This window comes from Lissotriton helveticus, chromosome 9 (genome assembly GCF_964261635.1).
Source record: "Lissotriton helveticus chromosome 9, aLisHel1.1, whole genome shotgun sequence".
Classification (NCBI taxonomy): domain Eukaryota; kingdom Metazoa; phylum Chordata; class Amphibia; order Caudata; family Salamandridae; genus Lissotriton; species Lissotriton helveticus.
The window spans coordinates 797,201,937-797,219,797 of NC_136070.1; the positions used below are offsets into that span (position 1 = coordinate 797,201,937).

General features: G+C 47.5%; 1 pseudogene; it reads right to left on the bottom strand.

Annotated features, from left to right (window-relative positions):
• Nucleotides 1-702: 702 nt before the first annotated feature.
• Nucleotides 703-12,941, bottom strand: LOC144783286 (forkhead box protein F2-like; annotated as a pseudogene).
• Nucleotides 12,942-17,861: the final 4,920 nt, after the last annotated feature.

Here is a 17,861-nt window from a genome sequence, read left to right on the forward strand (position 1 = left end):
ACACATGACGGGGTGCGGGCTGAAGCCCTTTGAGGCCAATGGGTGTTGCGCGCCTGACTGGGATTATAAATGGGTATCCCCAGGACCACACTGTTGATGAAACGGGAAGCGGGGTCTACCTGTTGGCATGTGGAACTCCGATGCTAGCGGGCACAAAAGGTCTGCTTTTCACTATATACGGAATCGAAGTAGTTAAAATAATTTAATATCCGTTTAGAATCAAAGCATACAAATGTATATGTGAGCAGGTCCCACTGTAAAGGATCAATCTTTGCAGTGTCCGAGTGCTAAATTTGGTCTATATCTCCTCCTAAAAGCTGAATTTTTCATGATAGAAATCGATGAATGATTAGATGGATCCATGAATGGCTGGATAGATGGATTATTCTGTGAGTGAACAGAGGAATGTTAAAAGTGAAGAATAAACTGTGCAGATAAATCTGTTCATGGAACATAATCGTTTAAACGAGAAGTGATTGCATGGCTATGTTGTGAATGCATTAATAAATGTGTGCAGGAATTAATACATGGATGTGTGAATTAACAAGATAATGAATGCATGCGCAAAGGAGTTCGATGACACGCAATGTGCACTATAGTCTGGTTGCTAAAGATGAGACCCCGTAGATGAAAAAAACATTTTTGCAAAACTCAATTTCTAAACAAGACTCCTCCCCCCACCTCCAGCTGTAACCCGCTTAGCTAACAGCAGTGCTCACCTGAGAGCTCATCCCTTGTGTTCTGGTGCAGGCCATCCCCGAGTTCACCCCGAGTTCACCCCCGTTGCAAGAGCGGCACTAGGCAGCAAGGGCTGCTGCTTCTTGTAGGCTCTGGCCCCCGAGTAGCTTTAGTGCACCTGAGGGCTGGCATAAGGCGAGTGGCAGTCCATTGCTCTGGCCAGGGCAGGCAAGGAGGGCAGGGGGCGGATGGTGCTGCGGCCGCTCTCTGGCAGTTTGTCGTCCCCCCCTGGAGTGGCAGCAGCCATGTAGCTGGAGCCAGGGCTAGGGGGCATGTGGTGGGCGCTGGCGCCGCCGAGCGCTTCTAGGCCCACGGAACCGTAGTCACCCGAGTGGCAGCCTAGAGGGTCCAGGGTTGCCTGGGAGTCGAAGGCCCTGAAACTCAGGCCGTTGACCATGCAGTACTTGGCGCCTGGCGGGCTTCAGAGCCTGGCACTTGCGCCGGACCATCAATTAAGGAACCCTCCTCAAACAAGAACTCAGAGGCCGGTAGTGGCCCTTGCCGGGCAGGGCCAGGCCCTTGGACAGCTTGAGGAAGCACTTGTTGAGGGAGAGGTTGTGGCACACTGAGTTCTTCCAGCCCTGGTAGGCACTGCGGAAGAAGGGGAAACACGCCTGCAGGAACTGGTAGATCTCGCTCAGCATCATGCGCCGTGCGGGCGCGCTCTGGATGGCCGTGAAGATCAGCGCGATGTAGGAGTAGGGCGGCTTCTCAGGCCAGCGCACAGCTTTTTGGCTACGATGAGGCTGGTGGCTCCACGGGGCAGGTGGCGGGCTCAGCAGGCCCTGCTGTGCGGCTCCACCGGGGCTGCAGGCCCGCAGCAGGGTCCACGGGGGCAGGTGCTGCTGGTGCGCAAGGCCGTTGCTACCATTAGACAAGACTCGGCGGGCGCCTAGCTTTACGTTCGTAGGTTCAAATTTAAAGAAAAATCCCCCTGTTCGCCGCCCTAGGCGGCTGCCTAGTCTTGCGTAATGGTAGAAACGGTGTTTTCTGCTAATGCTTAACCTAATTGCTGCCAAATTACAACAGACGACCCTTTCAGCATTAGCTGAAGACATTCGTTTGTCTGGGGTAATCTAGATATGCATCCTGTACATTGATGCTCATAATCTCAGTGATCTCTTTGTTAAGTATTTGTTGTGCTTTCATTTCTGCAATATTTCTCTTGGCAGGTGTACAAGCAGTGATGCACATGGAGCAAAGTATAGGACCACATTGTATACAAGCACAGCATGTAAATAATATAGCGAACAGTATACATAAAATAGTCAGTAATTTCCAGCCCCAAGTAGCAAATAGTGTCCAGAACCAGGTCGAAAAAGTCCATGTACCAGCCTCTGGGTGAATTTCTGCAGCAATCTTATGCAGTTTTGATATTGCGCCATATACTGAAGGTGAGTGAACTGGTATGAACACGCAACAGCTGCTACCGATGATGCGACATGCACCACCTCGATCAGCCAAAATCACATCAAGCACCATTCTGTTTTGGAGTGCTACAATCCTTGCAATTTGCAGTTCCTCTGTAATGTCCCCATGTGCCATTGCTGTCTGATTGGTAACGGCTTCCACAACACGAGTCAATCTCCTTATTTTCATACTGGTCAATGCAGCACCCACAAAGATAAACAAACCCAAATTAAAATCGACATATTGTTGCAGAGTGATATCAGTCTGATCAACCTCACATGTACTTATTGTTCTTTTGTATCTGTTCTTGGAGATATCATTATATAGTTTCAAGTCCTGGTGATATGATGGAGGGGCAAAGAACACAGGGGGTAACAAGAATGATACCTAACATACCCCAGACCATCCAATGGGGAGTTGATAATAATATCCCTTATTACCGCATACAAAGTAAGTATTATGCAATGCTGTAAAAGGGCTGTTGTTGGCACCTTCAATGGTTAGAATTACAGTACATTCTCTCCTCCATACTGGAATTCTCCCATCACTACTAATACATAAATCTGCTTTGGCTCTTGTCACAGAAATTACAAAAGGTCCATTGTTCTTGGTATTTCCCATATTCGTGAAGACAAATGGGGTTGAAATATTGTCAGGTTTATACCCTTCCCATTCCCATTTAGTTCCTTTAGCTTGCGGATAACCTTCTTTATCTTGATAGCAGACTTTATTCAGACAAAAGTTAATCCCACCTACCGAAGACTTTCCAGAAGCAAATAAAAGTGCATACCAAGCTTGACATGAACCATTATGGGAAAACGGCAGAGAAATAAAAGGTGTTCCTCCCTTTTTCTGGTGGGCAGGTATCATCCCACACACCCAACAGTTGGTGGTATTCATTGCATTATGAGTATGATGCAGCATCTGGATGAATGTATTATTTAGGTAGGATTATCGATGCTGCTGCTCATGTAAGGGAAGCGTGAAGTAGTGGTGTTCCATTGGTACTGTAGTAGTGGCAACAAAAAGCTGTCGAGCAGGATTTGAGTATAGTAAATTTGAATTTGGTAATTCAAATTGGCTAGTATGGAAATCTGGGACGCCCGATACTTTAATTTCAGCGCCAGCATCAGGGCCGAGTGGGGGCTAGGACTCAGTGCCCCAGAGTGCCTCCCAAGCAGCCCACTGCGTCATCGGCCGCGCCAGGAGGCGTCACCTTTAAAAGCTCTGGTGGGCTCCCGCAGCACGGGACACCTGATGCTTCAATTTCAGCGCCAGCGCCAGGGCCGATGAGGGCTAGGACTCAGTGCCCCAGAGTGCCCCGCAAGCAGCCCACTGCGTCATCGGCCGCACCAGGAGGCGCCACCTTTAAAAGCTCCAGCGGGCTCCCGCAGCGCGGGACACCCGATACTTCAATTTCCGCGCCAGCGCCGAGTGGGGGCTAGGACTCAGTGCCCCAGAGTGCCCCGCAAGCAGCCCACTGCGTCATTTGCAGCACCAGGAGGTGCCACCTTTAAAAGCTCCGGCGGGCTCCCGCAGCGCGGGACGCCCGATACTTCAGTTTCAGCGCCAGGGATGAGTGGGGGCTAGGACTCAGTGCCCCAGAGTGCCCCGCAAGCAGCCCACTGCTTCATCGGCCGCGCCAGGATGCGCCACCTTTAAATGCTCCGGCGGGCTCCCGCAGCGCGGGACGCCCGATACTTCAATTTCAGCACCAGCGCCAGGGCCGAGTGGGGGCTGGGACTCAGGGCCCCAGAGTGCCACGCAAGCAGCCCACTGCTTCATCGGCCGCGCCAGGAGGCGCCACCTTTAAAAGCTCCGGCGGGCTCCCGCAGCGCGGGACGCGTGCTGGCAGCGCCCGGGCAAAGCCCGGGCCAAGGGCGGGCCCGTCCTTGTCCGTCACAGACTGGAACAGGCCGGGCTGGGCTATCCCCCTTTTATTCACCTGTGGACAGTTTTATTACTGCTAAAGAACACAAAGGTACTGTGTTCCACAATTATATTCCGCTGTGGCATTCTTTAAGTGATACCTAAGCAGGGGTCACTTATTATAATTTACTATTACCCTCTCCCCCTGGTGGTCCCTTCAGTTGGAATACTAGAGAACTTTTTATCGCTTCTTGTGAGCTACAGTGATCCAAACTTGTTTGTCATGGGCAAAGCGAGGCTATGGAGGGGTTGCTTGTAACTGGTGGCTCGCAGTTGGGGGCCGGGTGTGGGAAGAAAGCGAAAATATCCCATAAATGGGCTAAAAATAATTGCGTAATGGACAGGATTGATTCCCTTGTTCTTAAAGATATCCTAGGCACAGAGATCTCCATGCCTACTAGTGATGTACAATCTCAACCTCCCAGCCCTGCCTTTCGAGCTAAGTCCACCATTCCTACGATGTTCTCCAAACATGATAGGGGCAAAGCATCCAAGCATAGTAATGAAACATTGCATGCATCTAAGCAGGTACAGATAATAGAACGCCTGAGTGGGATGACTACAAAAAGAAGAGAGTCCTTCTTTTGTATAAAAACCCCTCACTCACCAACCTAGTTGGTGACATGCTTCATCATCGGGGTCCACCCTGATAGCCAAGTGCCATCAGGGTGTGCTGCGACACCTGAATTACAGTGGAGCGGGTATTGTGTGTGTGAAGTGAACAAAAACATTTTAAAAATTGTCCTGGTATACTCGTGTGAAAATATTTTATTTGCAAGTTACTGGACAATATTAAAATCAAATGTGTGGATACAAAAAGGTGTATTATGACTGTATGTATCACTATGTGTAGGGTCTACATGTTTCAACCCGTTATATGGAAGTGCCGGGTTTTCATCAGGACCAAAGAAGGAAGGTGGGTGGTCAGGACACACTAACGACCTGCCAGTCCTAAAATCCTTGTGACTACTGACAAAAATCTGTCGCAGTCAAATACTCACACTCAAATGGGGGTGAGAAAAGCAAAAAGACCTGTGGAGGAAAAAATAAAAAAGGTCACGAATATACATGGTACAAGCCTGTAACGTCGTGCCGTGTTGATTCTCACGTGTCTGATTGCTTACTGTGCATCCCATTCAGAACTCGTTATTGACGGTTGTGTATTTGTAGGACTGCTCATCATTGCATATCTGATGATGGTGCCTACAGTAAATGTGAATTTACAATAAAGCCTGCCTAAGGCTGGAACACGCATACTTTATCAATATCGGCATGCTCTGTGATCAATAAGCCGTTATTACAACAGTCGACAGCACTCAGCGTTTTTGTTGTGCGTGGCTCGACTCCTCACTGCAGTATTAGCGTGAATAAATAACGGCGTGAAATCATTATCCACTTGTACATACATTCACACTCAACAGACAGACATACACCACACAATTAAAGACCACATGGTGATCAGGGCTTACTCCTGCTATGGGTCTATTGGGCTTCACGGGGTGGAGGGAAGGAGAAAACCTCGAAAAGTAACGTATTCTGTTGAGGAGAAAAAAGGGGGAAGGTTGTCTCACAAACGGGGCTCACAGGTTGTCGAACGAGGATTGATCGAAATCAGGGCCAAAAGAAGAGGGATGGATTAACTTACAGTTACTGCGTGGTTCAATCGCTAGGTACCTACTCGCCTCTACGTTTTTGACATTTGTTTATGATCTTTGTTGGATATCCACGGACCTGTAGTTTTTCTGTTAGATCAGATGCTTGTTTCTTATAGTCATTGAGTTTGCTGCAATTGCGCCTAAGTCTCAGAAATTGTCCATATGGGAGATTTTCCCTCAGTGAAAAAACGTGCAAGGAACCAGCCAAGGGAAGCCCTCCTTGAGAAAAAACCACCAAAAGGAGAGGAAATACCGCTCACCTGCGTGACGACCTTTAATGCGATCTCTAACCAGGTGTCTAAAAGCATTAATAAACATTGGTCTATCCTCCGAACTGGCAATCTCTGCTGGGAAAAACCTATGTTCTCCTACAAAAAACCACCCAGCCTGAAAGACAGCTTAGTAAACACAAGACCAAAGACAAAAAAACAAACTAACAGCAATTCACTAACACAAGTCTGGGGCCTACCTGATGTCACAGGACACTTCCGCTGTGGCAACTGCAGTGTGTGCCACCTCAAAAGTGACACCAAAACTTTGAATATTGAGACTGGCAAAGTATGGAGACAACAATCCCACAGCAACTGCAATAGCTGTAACGTTGTATATTTGATAGAATGCACCTGCAATAAACGTTACGTTGGAATGACGACAAGAAAGGTCAAACAGAGGATCTGTGAGCATCGCAGCACTATCCACTGCAAAAAAAACGCAACAAGGCTTACAGACCATTTCCTTGAAAACAATCATACGCCCAACGACAGGAAGTGGACAGTGATTGAGCAAATCACCCCTGGTCCAAACCTGCAGAAACGCCTGTTTGAGAAAGAACAAAGATGGATATACAGGCTATCCACTCATGTCACAGGATTGAATGATAATATTCCGTGGGCCAGCGTCTTGTAACCTGCCTGTACATGAATTATGTACAATCTTGAACGTGCAGCACCATCTCTACTTTTGATTCACCGTGGGCCAGTGTCATGTATCCTTCTGTACATTATTTATGTGCACTCTTGAACATGCGCCCAGTATTTGGGATCCACCAGGGCATCCCGTGTTCCAGCTATCTGTGCCCCGAGGATTAGCAAGTAAACTTGGAGCAACTTTTTGCTCCTCACACGTGTCAGAAATAGAGCTCCCCTGTTCGATTTACTGTTATATTTAGACCGCTCCACAACGGTACTTCCGCTACCTAGATCGGCGGTATTCTAATTTACTTTTAATCATTCTACACCAATAGTAGTCCCCGGTCTTAATAGCCTTTTCTCTAAATTCGCAGAGTACACAGTTGCCTGGCAACACTAGCTTGATCCTAACGCTGAGTCCTTTCACCATTTCCTTGCTGCCGTAATGCGTCATCACGCTTACGCGCAACCCCGCCCATCCCGGAAACCAGTCCGACCCTATTAATCCCTGCCGGGCGCACTACTCCTTTAGCGGGGAGGCACGGAGAGGCGAGTAGGTACCTAGCGATTGAACCACGCAGTAACTGTAAGTTAATCCATCCCTCTTCTTTTGGCCCTGATTTCGATCAATCCTCGTTCGACAACCTGTGAGCCCCGTCCTTTTTTCTCCTCAACAGAATACGTTACTTTTCGAGGTTTTCTCCTTCCCTCCACCCCGTGAAGCCCAATAGACCCATAGCAGGAGTAAGCCCTGATCACCATGTGGTCTTTAATTGTGTGGTGTATGTCTGTCTGTTGAGTGTGAATGTATGTACAAGTGGATAATGATTTCACGCCGTTATTTATTCACGCTAATACTGCAGTGAGGAGTCGAGCCACGCACAACAAAAATGCTGAGTGCTGTCGACTGTTGTAATAACGGCTTATTGATCACAGAGCACGCCAATATTGATAAAGTATGCGTGTTCCAGCCTTAGGCAGGCTTTATTGTAAATTCACATTTACTGTAGGCACCATCATCAGATATGCAATGATGAGCAGTCCTACAAATACACAACCGTCAATAACGAGTTCTGAATGGGATGCACAGTAAGCAAGCAGACACGTGAGAATCAACACGGCACGACGTTACAGGCTTGTAACATGTATATTCGTGACCTTTTTTATTTTTTCCTCCACAGGTCTTTTTGCTTTTCTCACCCCATTTGAGTGTGAGTATTTGACTGCGACAGATTTTTGTCAGTAGTCACAAGGAATTTAGGACTGGCAGGTCGTTAGTGTGTCCTGACCACCCACCTTCCTTCTTTGGTCCTGATGAAAACCCGGCACTTCCATATAACGGGTTGAAACATGTAGACCCTACACATAGTGATACATACGGTCATAATATACCTTTTTGTATCCACACATTTGATTTTAATATTGTCCAGTAACTTGCAAATAAAAAATTTCCACACGAGTATACCAGGACAATTTTTAACATTTTTTTGTTCACTTCACACACACAATACCCGCTCCACTGTAATTCAGGTGTCGCAGCACACCCTGATGGCACTCGACTATCAGGATGGACCCCGATGATGAAGCATGTCACCAACTAGGTTGGTGAGTGAGGGGGTTTTAAACAAAAGAAGGACTCTCTTCTTTTTGTAGTCATCCCACTCAGGCGGTCTTTTTTCTTTTTTCTACAGCCTTTGATGGTACTCCTCTTATGTTTTTGTAAACTTTGGAACTGGGGGACCAGGAGTACACTCCGTTCGCTTTTGCGAATTGATCCCTTACTCTCTTTATGTTTAACTCTTTCAACAGATAATAGAACCCCAGCCCAAAGATACACCATCCCCTCATACAAAATTTCAATGAATGAATTGGAGAACTGGGCCTTATGGGCCTAGCGGCGCAGGGCACTCCTGATATCTCTGGGTCACCTGCCTTATCAGACAAAGACACGAGACACTCTGTTAGGCGTAGAAAATCAGGTTTATTAGCTGCAGCTAAGCACAGTGGTCCTAGAAGTACACCAATGGTAAGTTCTCAGGAGACTGCCACTTCATTCCGTGGTGATCAGTCTTTTATACAATACATATTTACAATACCCACTCCCAAAACATACAGAACTGACGAATGGGAAAAGTTCGAAAACAAGCTATCGGGTATTTTGTATACGCCCTTCTTTCAGACCCCGTGTTCTCCTCTCCCGTCAAGTTAATCAACGCTAGTGCATGTAATTCAATTTGCAGGTGGCAGGACGTATTTGCGAGCCTCAAAGGACAGTTGTGTAAGAAGAAAATACACAGAAAGAATAGTGAAGGCCAGTTAAACAGGATAATATAAAGGAAGAATGGTGAGACCCACACAGCCAACTAAGACAAGGATCAATCAGTCTAAACATGGATTAACTAACTCGGCCAGTTCCTGACATTGGTTTCTTAAACAAGGACAAAGGGTTACTTTTTAACAGGAGAGGCAAGCAGCTGAAAAGGCAAAAACATCATGTTCGCCGTGTCGCCTGAGTGAGGGCAACACAAAATGGCGGCTGTCACAAAATGGCGGCTGACTACGAAGCAAAGTCGAAAATCACGGAACCTCAGAATGAATGTGTGAGAAGTTGGCCGGGTATATGATGTCCACAGTTCTGTGGGCACCCTGTATCAGTCCAAACAATCCCTTATGGTGGTGGTTGTAAGTCAACCTTATAGACAAGCTATCCTAGGGGTAGCATGGACTAAGCAGCCTTAAAGGCTTAACTCCAAAGGACATGTGAAGCCAGCTGTTTTACCATATGCAATCCTGTAATACCAAATGAAAGGACACCACACAAGTTATATATTATCAAAATATATGTATTTATTCTTAGAATAATCCCCACTACTCTTTATGAGCAATGAAGCACAAGTTTTTTTAATTAAAAGCACAGTTAAACATAGACAATTTGCACGTTTTTGGATGAGGCCGGTGGCCACTCAAACCATATATCAAAAAAGTGGTATAACAATCACTAATCGATCTGGGGTAAGGCCTAGGGCCTTGTGAATCACTGGGACTACACTGGACTAACCACAGTTAGGACGGGAGTAGCCCGCGGGATTCGGGAGCAGTGCGGGAAGCACGGCTTTCACCAATACAAAGTCAATGGTGCGTAAAAGTTACAATGTTATTGCAAAAGGAGTCTTCCGACTGGACTAGGACTACCAAACTTTGGACTTAGGCACTAGAGGTGTGTACCAGTGTGGGAACACCGGCGCTAGTAAGTTACCTCACCCACAGGAAGCGGGTGCACAGGTGCCAACCTGTGTCGGGTTTCGTCACGCAGTTCGATGGTGCCTGAGGATGAAGATGCTGCAGGCGTCCAGGAGAGAAGTGTCCAGTGCAATCCAAGGGTGGATCGAAGTTGAAGGATACCTGAAAGCAGAGTGGACAGAGTCTGGGTCACTAGCCAGTCACCAGGAAGGAACCAGGCAATGTCGGCGCAGTCAGGTCGATGTTGGGTGCCTTGTCTCCGCTGCCACGTGGACTCTCGGGCACCGAGGATGTCCTGGAGTGAATCACGAGTTGTCCCACAAAGGTTCTCGCTGTTGGCGGTGTCGGCTTCACGATCGGAGACAACAGGCCTTGGCAAAGGCAACCCACGCAGGATTCGAAGAAGGCTTAACACTCGGACCAGCAAGGTCTGAGCGGGTGCTCCTTTTCAGGGGAGCTAATGCCAATCTGGAGCAACCAGATCAGCTGTTTAAATTTGTAGGTTCGTTGGTTCTGGGGCCACTAGCTAAGGGGCAAGCAACCGGACCAACGCGTCAAGCAGGAAAATGCAAAAGGGCCCCACGCAGCACTCGTCAAGTGTGGAGGGGTGAGCTTCGGTGCACAAGCTGCTCGGGGCTGGAGCTTCTCAGACTCCAATGCACAGCTTCAAGGGAGCCTTGGGTGCTGCACGGTCAGCGCTTCGTGGTTTATTCAAGATGGCCGCTCCCATGCTTCAGGTCGCCTCCACGGGTCCCAGCTCTGCATGGACTGTGGATCGGGCTGTTGGAAGTTGGGAAGGCTGGCTCTTGTCGATCTCTGTCGCTCGAGTTCCAGCAGGAACTGCAACAAAGCAAACGTCGAGATGCTGGATGGTGCCTGTTTGCACAGGGTGGTCACTCCTTGACCACAAGGGAGATTCTTCAGTCTTCCACGAGGAGTGGGATGTCGAAGGGTCCAGAGTTTCGTTTCATAAGTTTCATTCAGGATAATCTGATGTGCATTGGCACTGCTCCCACCTATATTCCATATCTGGGGGCTGGATTACCTGCTAGGTCCCTCCTATGGGTGGGACCTGGGAAGGGGGTGGTTACACCCCTTTCCCTTTGTCCAGTTTCACGCCAGGACTGGGGCTGGATGGCCCCAGAACCGGTTTGACTGGAATCTGCCCAGGGACACCTTGTGCGCCCCAGGCAGTGTCTAGTTTCTTTCAACCCTCCCTGCTACAATCCACTATCTCCTGTCTGGGGTGGTGTGACACCTCCCTGTGACAGGAAACTCTTTATCCAGGCGTCCTCTGCCAGGTTTCGGCCAGCAGCAGGAGGTCAGACATGTGTCTGTGGCAGCAGCGTCCATTTTGTGATGCTGGGGCTCTGGTTAGGAATAACCGCGTTTTCAGTAAAGTAACATGTCTTCTCCCTCTAGAAGGGTGGAATGCTATCCCCGTCGCCAGAACTGGCGAGGGGGTAGTATTCCAAAATGTATGACACCAACCACGACATGTTTTGATAAAGCCAAACCAAAGTTAGCAATAACCGCGAGTATTATAATGCACTTAGGAGTATATGGTATGGCAGTATCACTGGAACAGCAGTAAGGAAATGGTTCCGAAGACTGCAGACAGGCTCAGCTCATGCTAGAGCACCATCTCACATAAAACCAAGCACTCTGCCTCCAGGATTGTAAAGGCCTGCCATAGGAGTGACTTATAGGTATATATGTGTCCAGATATAGGTTTAGACATAGGTATACTATATCTAAGCAAGGGGTGATTACACCACCTTGCCCCAGCTGTGTGAACAGCCAGTTGTGTCGATTTAAGTACCAACCAGGGGTGGCAAAAGCTATGGTTCAGCCCCTGGTAGGCCTTGGATGCACCTATGCCCTGGGCACCTATAGTGCACTGTACAGGGTCTGATAAGGTGTCCAGTACCAATTTGGTTATGCACCTAGGGTGCATGGAGTCCATTTTAAGAGAGAGCAGATAGCCTGGGGCCCTGATTAGCAGGATCCCAGGCCAACTAAGTCGAAAACCAGCTAAACACAAGGCAAAAAAATCAGGGGTAACCATAGTCAGGTATCCACCTTCCTACAGAATGAATACGCATTTATATAGCGCATGGCTACCCAAAGGCATCCCAGCGCATTAGTGGCACCTAATCATTCTTCACTGATCAAGGAAAGAGAAAGGTTTTCAGCAGTTTCCTGAAACGGAGATAGTTAGGTTCAAGACGAATAGAGTCGGGGAGCTTGTTCCAAAATGTTGCGGCATGAAGTGAAAAACGTCGGCCACCCATCCGTGCCCGTTTAATCCTAGGAACTGTCAGAAGTTTTTTATGGTTAGATCTAAGAGTCCGGGAGACCTGATATAATTGTAGCATAGGCTGAATCAGAGGGGGTCCATTGACAGTAATGGACATATGAACAGTGCACATGGCCTTGAACGAGATCCTTTGCTGCACTGGCAGCCAGTGCAACTGACAAAGTGCTAACTTAGCGGATTTCCGCTTTGGTACATTCATTAGAAGTCGGGCGGCGCAGTTCTGATCAAGCTGCAAAATGTTGATGGTTCCATGAGGTGCACCCAGGTAAACCGCATTAGCGTAATCTAGCCGCGATAAAATAAGGGCTTGAACCAACAGACGTCTAGCTTCAAAAGGAAGGAGAGGAAGAATCTTCCTTATCAATCTGATCAGACCATAACATGTAGCAGCAACTTTACATGATTGTACTAAGAAGCTAAGATTAGGGTCTAACCATACGCCTAGCCTCTTAATTTGTTTCATAGGTAAAGGGGAGGGCAAAGGTAGCTGGGCCACCAAAGATCTAAATTCATGGGGGCCATGTGTCCTAGCATCATAATTTCCATCTTAGAGCCATTAAGTTTAAGAAAAGACGAATCCATCCACTCACATACTTTGCTCAGACAGGATGTAAGGTTCTTGTCGCAAGTATCATGTCGGCTGAGGGACACCACCAGCTGGGTGTCATCAGCGTAGGTGACCAGCTGGACCCCCCAGGGAAGTACAACGTCTGCAAGGGACCTCATGTAGATGTTAAACATGGTAGGGCTTAATGAGGATCCCTGGGGGACGCCATACTGCAGAGGAATCTGTTTTGAAACACAGCGAAAGATCTGTCATAGAGAAAGGACTGCAGCCACTTAAGGGCAGTCCCTGCTACACCCACCTCCCTCAGTCTCTGAATCATGATAGAATGATTTACCGTGTCGAAGGCTGCGCTGAGATCTAACAAAATAATGGCAGCGCAGCCTCCGGTATCCATGATTTTCCTGGCTTCCTCGACTACGGCAAGAACGGCGGTCTCCGTGCCCTGCTTCCTTCTGAAGCCCGTCTGGGTGGGGTGTAGGCTTTTGTTATTCTCCACAAACGCTGCTAATGTGGAATTTACATGTTTTTCAGCAAGTTTACTAATACCTGGCAGTAAAGAAATGGGGCGATAATTCGCCCAGTCCTCAGGGTCTAAATTGGGTTTTTTCAGTAGAGCTTTAATTCTTGCTTGTTTTCATAAAGGCAGGACCAGTCCGGTTACAAAGGAGGAATTAATTACATCATGAATAACTGGGGAGACAGTCTCCGAGACCAACTTAAGAATGGGGGGTCACGGCGTCGGCCGGGGATCCCGACTTAAGATTCCCCAGGAGTCGCTGCAGATTGGATAGGGCAAGCGGCGCAAATTCCTCCAGCCGAACTTGTTGAAAGGGTGGAGGAAGTTGTACTTCAGAGTCAGTTTGCTGAAACAGCGAATAGATGTTAGAAACCTTAGTGGCGAAAAAATTTGCTAATTCATCACAGTGTTTTAGAGCTTTCACCGTTCAGTCAGAGGACCAGGAGGAGTAATCAGAGATTTAAAAACTTAAAAAATTGCCCTGGGAGAATTTGAAGCAGAGACAATCTTCTCCTGATAATAGCTGGCTTGTGCAACTTTTATTTTACTTTTATAGAGCCTAAGTGGTTCTGTAATTGCATTTACTGGCCTCAGAAAAATTCTTCCTCCATTTCCGTTCGGACTGCTTGCATGATTGTTTAAGCAGTCTGAGTTCGAGGGAATATCACGCTTTTTATTAATGCCAACTCAATGGCAGTATTCTTTCTTAGGGAGGGAGAGGTCCAAAGAAGACTCCAGCCAGCTAATAAAATACTCATTCGCCCTAATAGGATTAGAGCAGAATGCAGGGGTCGAGTTGTTAAGGTTAGTTGCCCATTTTTCCACTAAGAGTTTAGACCATGTGCGACCCAATTGTTTAGTCCTTATAAAAGATTGTGACTGATCTAGGGGGTTCCAAACAAAGGATAACAAGAAATGGTCCAACCAAGGTATTATAATGGTCTCAGCCAAAATAATGTTATCAAGATTAGTGAAAAAATGGTCAAGTAAATGGCCCAATTTGTGGGTGGGGCCAGTAACAATTTGTTTCAGTTGAAAAGCTTCAAGGCCTGCCATGAGATCATGCAAAGGGGAGGTGTCGGGTTCATCGAGGTGAATGTTGAAATCACTCAGAACAGAAAAATTGGAGGCGAGACTGGCACAATTTATAGCAATGTCTGGAAGATCATTGCAGAAATTGGCATGTGCTCCTGGTGGACGATACAAAAGGATTCCTGAACAAGTACAAGTAGGAGAGAAGCCAATAGCAAAGGAAACACTCTCACAGTCCGATAGAAGACACCTAGTTGATCTACAACTATAAGTATTTTTGTATATAATGGCAATCCCCCCACCCCGGCCACTGTCTCGCCTGACAATAGCGTAGTTCGGTGGGAGGGCCCGGACCACATCGGCATCCAAGGCCATATTTGTCCATGTTTCAGTGAGAAAGAGAGCATCAGGGCTCCTCTCTTCTAAAAGAAGGCAGATTTCACTCGCATGCTTGGGGAGGGAACGGGAATTAAGAAGTAACAAAGAAAAGGATTTTATTTTCCAGCTTCTGAGGGGGGACTCAGAAGGCTTGAATTTAAAATTACAGAGAGGACAATAGTTATGTTCCTCCTCAAAAGACATAATATGTGTAGATATATTCGTCCTCTGACCTCTGACCCTCAAACGCTGCTCCCTGTTGTAGCAGGAATTACCGGGGGGAGTTTAAACAGGGTTCCAACCCCCTAGCCCCGTCCTGGTGCGGAGGGGCGCAGACGGACTTGCCTTTGGCACGCCTTCGGCGTGCCCGCTGCGCACGTCTGCTGCGCGGGGGGTGGGACATACTGTTTAAACAGGCAGGTGTAACTAGAGCGCTAACCTCCCTGTTCCCGCCCCTCGCCAGCAGAGCAATGGAGCCGCCTGCACCCTCTACACAATCGGTGCAAACTGCGGTGGACCATGGGTGCGCGACGGAAACAGGAGAAAATTAGGCAGGTAAGAGAAAAGTGCAAATAGTAATGATAAAAGCACAATGATAAAAAAGTAATTTAAAAAAGACCCCCAACCAAGCTGATTCCGAGCACAGGAAGCCTGCCTGTAGTGTGTCAATAACACGGCAGCTGAGTGGACTGCCTTAAATAACTTAGGCTCACTAGAGCACTAATCTCCTTGTCCCCGCCCCTCGCCAGCCGGCAGAGGAGCAATGGAGCCGCCTGCACCCTCCACACAATCGGCACAAACTGCGGTGGACCGGGGTGCGTGGCGGAAACAGGAGAAAGTTAGGCAGGTAAGAGAAAAGTGCAAATAGTATTGATAAAAGCACAATGATAAAAAAGTAATTTAAAAAAGACCCCCAACCAAGCTGATTCCGAGCACAGGATGCCTGCGTGTAGTGTGTCCATCCATACTCAGTCCACCAGAAACTCTGGTGCTTTGCACCAACAGGTTCGCAGTTCTAGCTGATGTTACCAACACTTCGGAAGTCGGCGACGCTGCAACCCTGGCCGGTCCTGCTGGTGCAGGCAATAAGGAGGTGGATGACTCATCTCAGGGACTGTACCAGCTAGTAGCCTTGCTTAGACAGGAGATAGGGGTTCTGAGAGCAAAGATTGATGAACTGTCTGCTGTGATAAAATTTTTGACTCCCAGTCAGACAGTTCATAATCAACAGCTACGCTCTCTGATAGACGAGCGCATACGCTCGCAGCAACTTCCCTCCTATCTGCAGGTTCAAGGCACTCAAACAAGTGGACGCCCACTTATCCCCTTAATCACAAAACTGGACACAGTTTTTCCCCCCCACACAATGGGCAGAGTAGGTGCACAACTTTGCGTTCCCAGGATCCAGTGCCGTAGAAATTTCAAGCCCCCGGTATGGTAACCAATAATGCATCTGGACCAATACATGTAACAGCCCCTGATAAATCGGCTGGGAATAATCGCCAGCAAGCACCACATATAGAAGGGGACAACGTTTACATGATGAATGTTCCAAAACGAGGCGTTGCAGCAGGTTATGAAAGCGAGGAATCATTTATAAATAAGTCAATACACTGGATTCGACACGTTAGGGGGTGTCGTTCACTTATTAGGGAGGACATTGTCAGGGCAAGGAGGCACACAGCACGTACACATTTGCAAGATTTTATCGAGCTGACTCTAATCAATGCCTTTTTGGCTGAGAATCTTGTCTCCCTTGAGTTTCGCACCTGCCCCCCGACCATCATTAATTCTGATCAGGAAGCTCCCACTGACCTTCCCCCCAGGAAGAGCTAACGATTGATACCCGCTGGACTTACCAAGTGTATCCTCGTCTCTGGATGCCAATGATTGACTACTGCTTGAGACTCTACCAGGACAGCATCTACAGACACCCCTGCCACCAATGTTTTTAGCTCATCCAAACGACCCAGAAATGCTGCAGGCACCTACCACAGTCCAAAGTTATGATATGCATACTAACTTCCAGCTACAAATTATGTCATGGAATATTGCTGGCCTTAGGAATAAGCTATCTTTACCTCATTGGAATGATCTGGTAGGGGGGTTATGATATTTGTGCCTTCAAAGAAACATGGAGCATGACTCCCTTGTACAAATCGGGCTATAGTTGTTTCTGTATTCCTGCTACTACCAAAGGGAGGGGTCGTCCCTCAGGAGGGTTGATTATTTGGGTTAGTATTGCCCTCAATTGCACCACACTTAAATGCAATAACTTGAGCCGTGACATTATGAAACTTACCATCAAGTGCAAGGGGGGGGGGGGGGTGAGTTGGACTTTTTAAATGTCTATATAAGGGGGCTAAGAGGGGGCAACACTACATCAGCTCTTACGAAATTGGAACAGGGCCTTTCAGAGTTTTCGCCGAATTCAAGATCTTTAGAAGCTGGTGATTTTAACAGTACATTTGAGCCCCTTAGCGAAGAGGACATAGTCGGGATGGAGGAGGAATATAGAGGCTAGGGTGTACCACCCTTGTCCATACCCCCTGTAAAGCAATGGTCCCAGGTGGTTATTCAATTGTATGCACTGACTTTGGAATATGGGTTAAGGGCAGTAAATGGTAGGACTCGTTCTGACGCCCTAGGGGCACCTACTTTCAACAGGGCAACTAGTCCATCTAGAATTGAATATATACTAGTGGATGTTAGGCTTTGGGGCTGTGTCCTAGACATGATGGTGGGCAATACAACCGACAGTGATCATAACCCTCTCTGCATGTCGCTGAAGTCCCCTTGGACACATCCTTGTCATATATCATCTAATCATACCTATTCCCTGACCTATTCCCTGACTAAAGAGGTGATACTCTCTAATTCTAGAAGAGCTCTGAAATGGCCTTAGGTTGCCCTCGATGAAGCTAAGATGGTAGCCATCATGCGAGCATGAGTGAGCTAAGAGAGGGATTAGTAATGAGAACAAATGACGAAAAAACAGAAAAGTAATTAATTGTGATGCACCTTGCCTTTTCAAATGCCACCTTCTATATGACTAAACAGAACCTGACCTCTTAGGAAGAAACTCTTGCATATCTTGATTTGAGAAGTTTGAATTAGTGTCAAGTGGAGAGACCATCACCTGGTAATGGATACTTTTGATATTCTA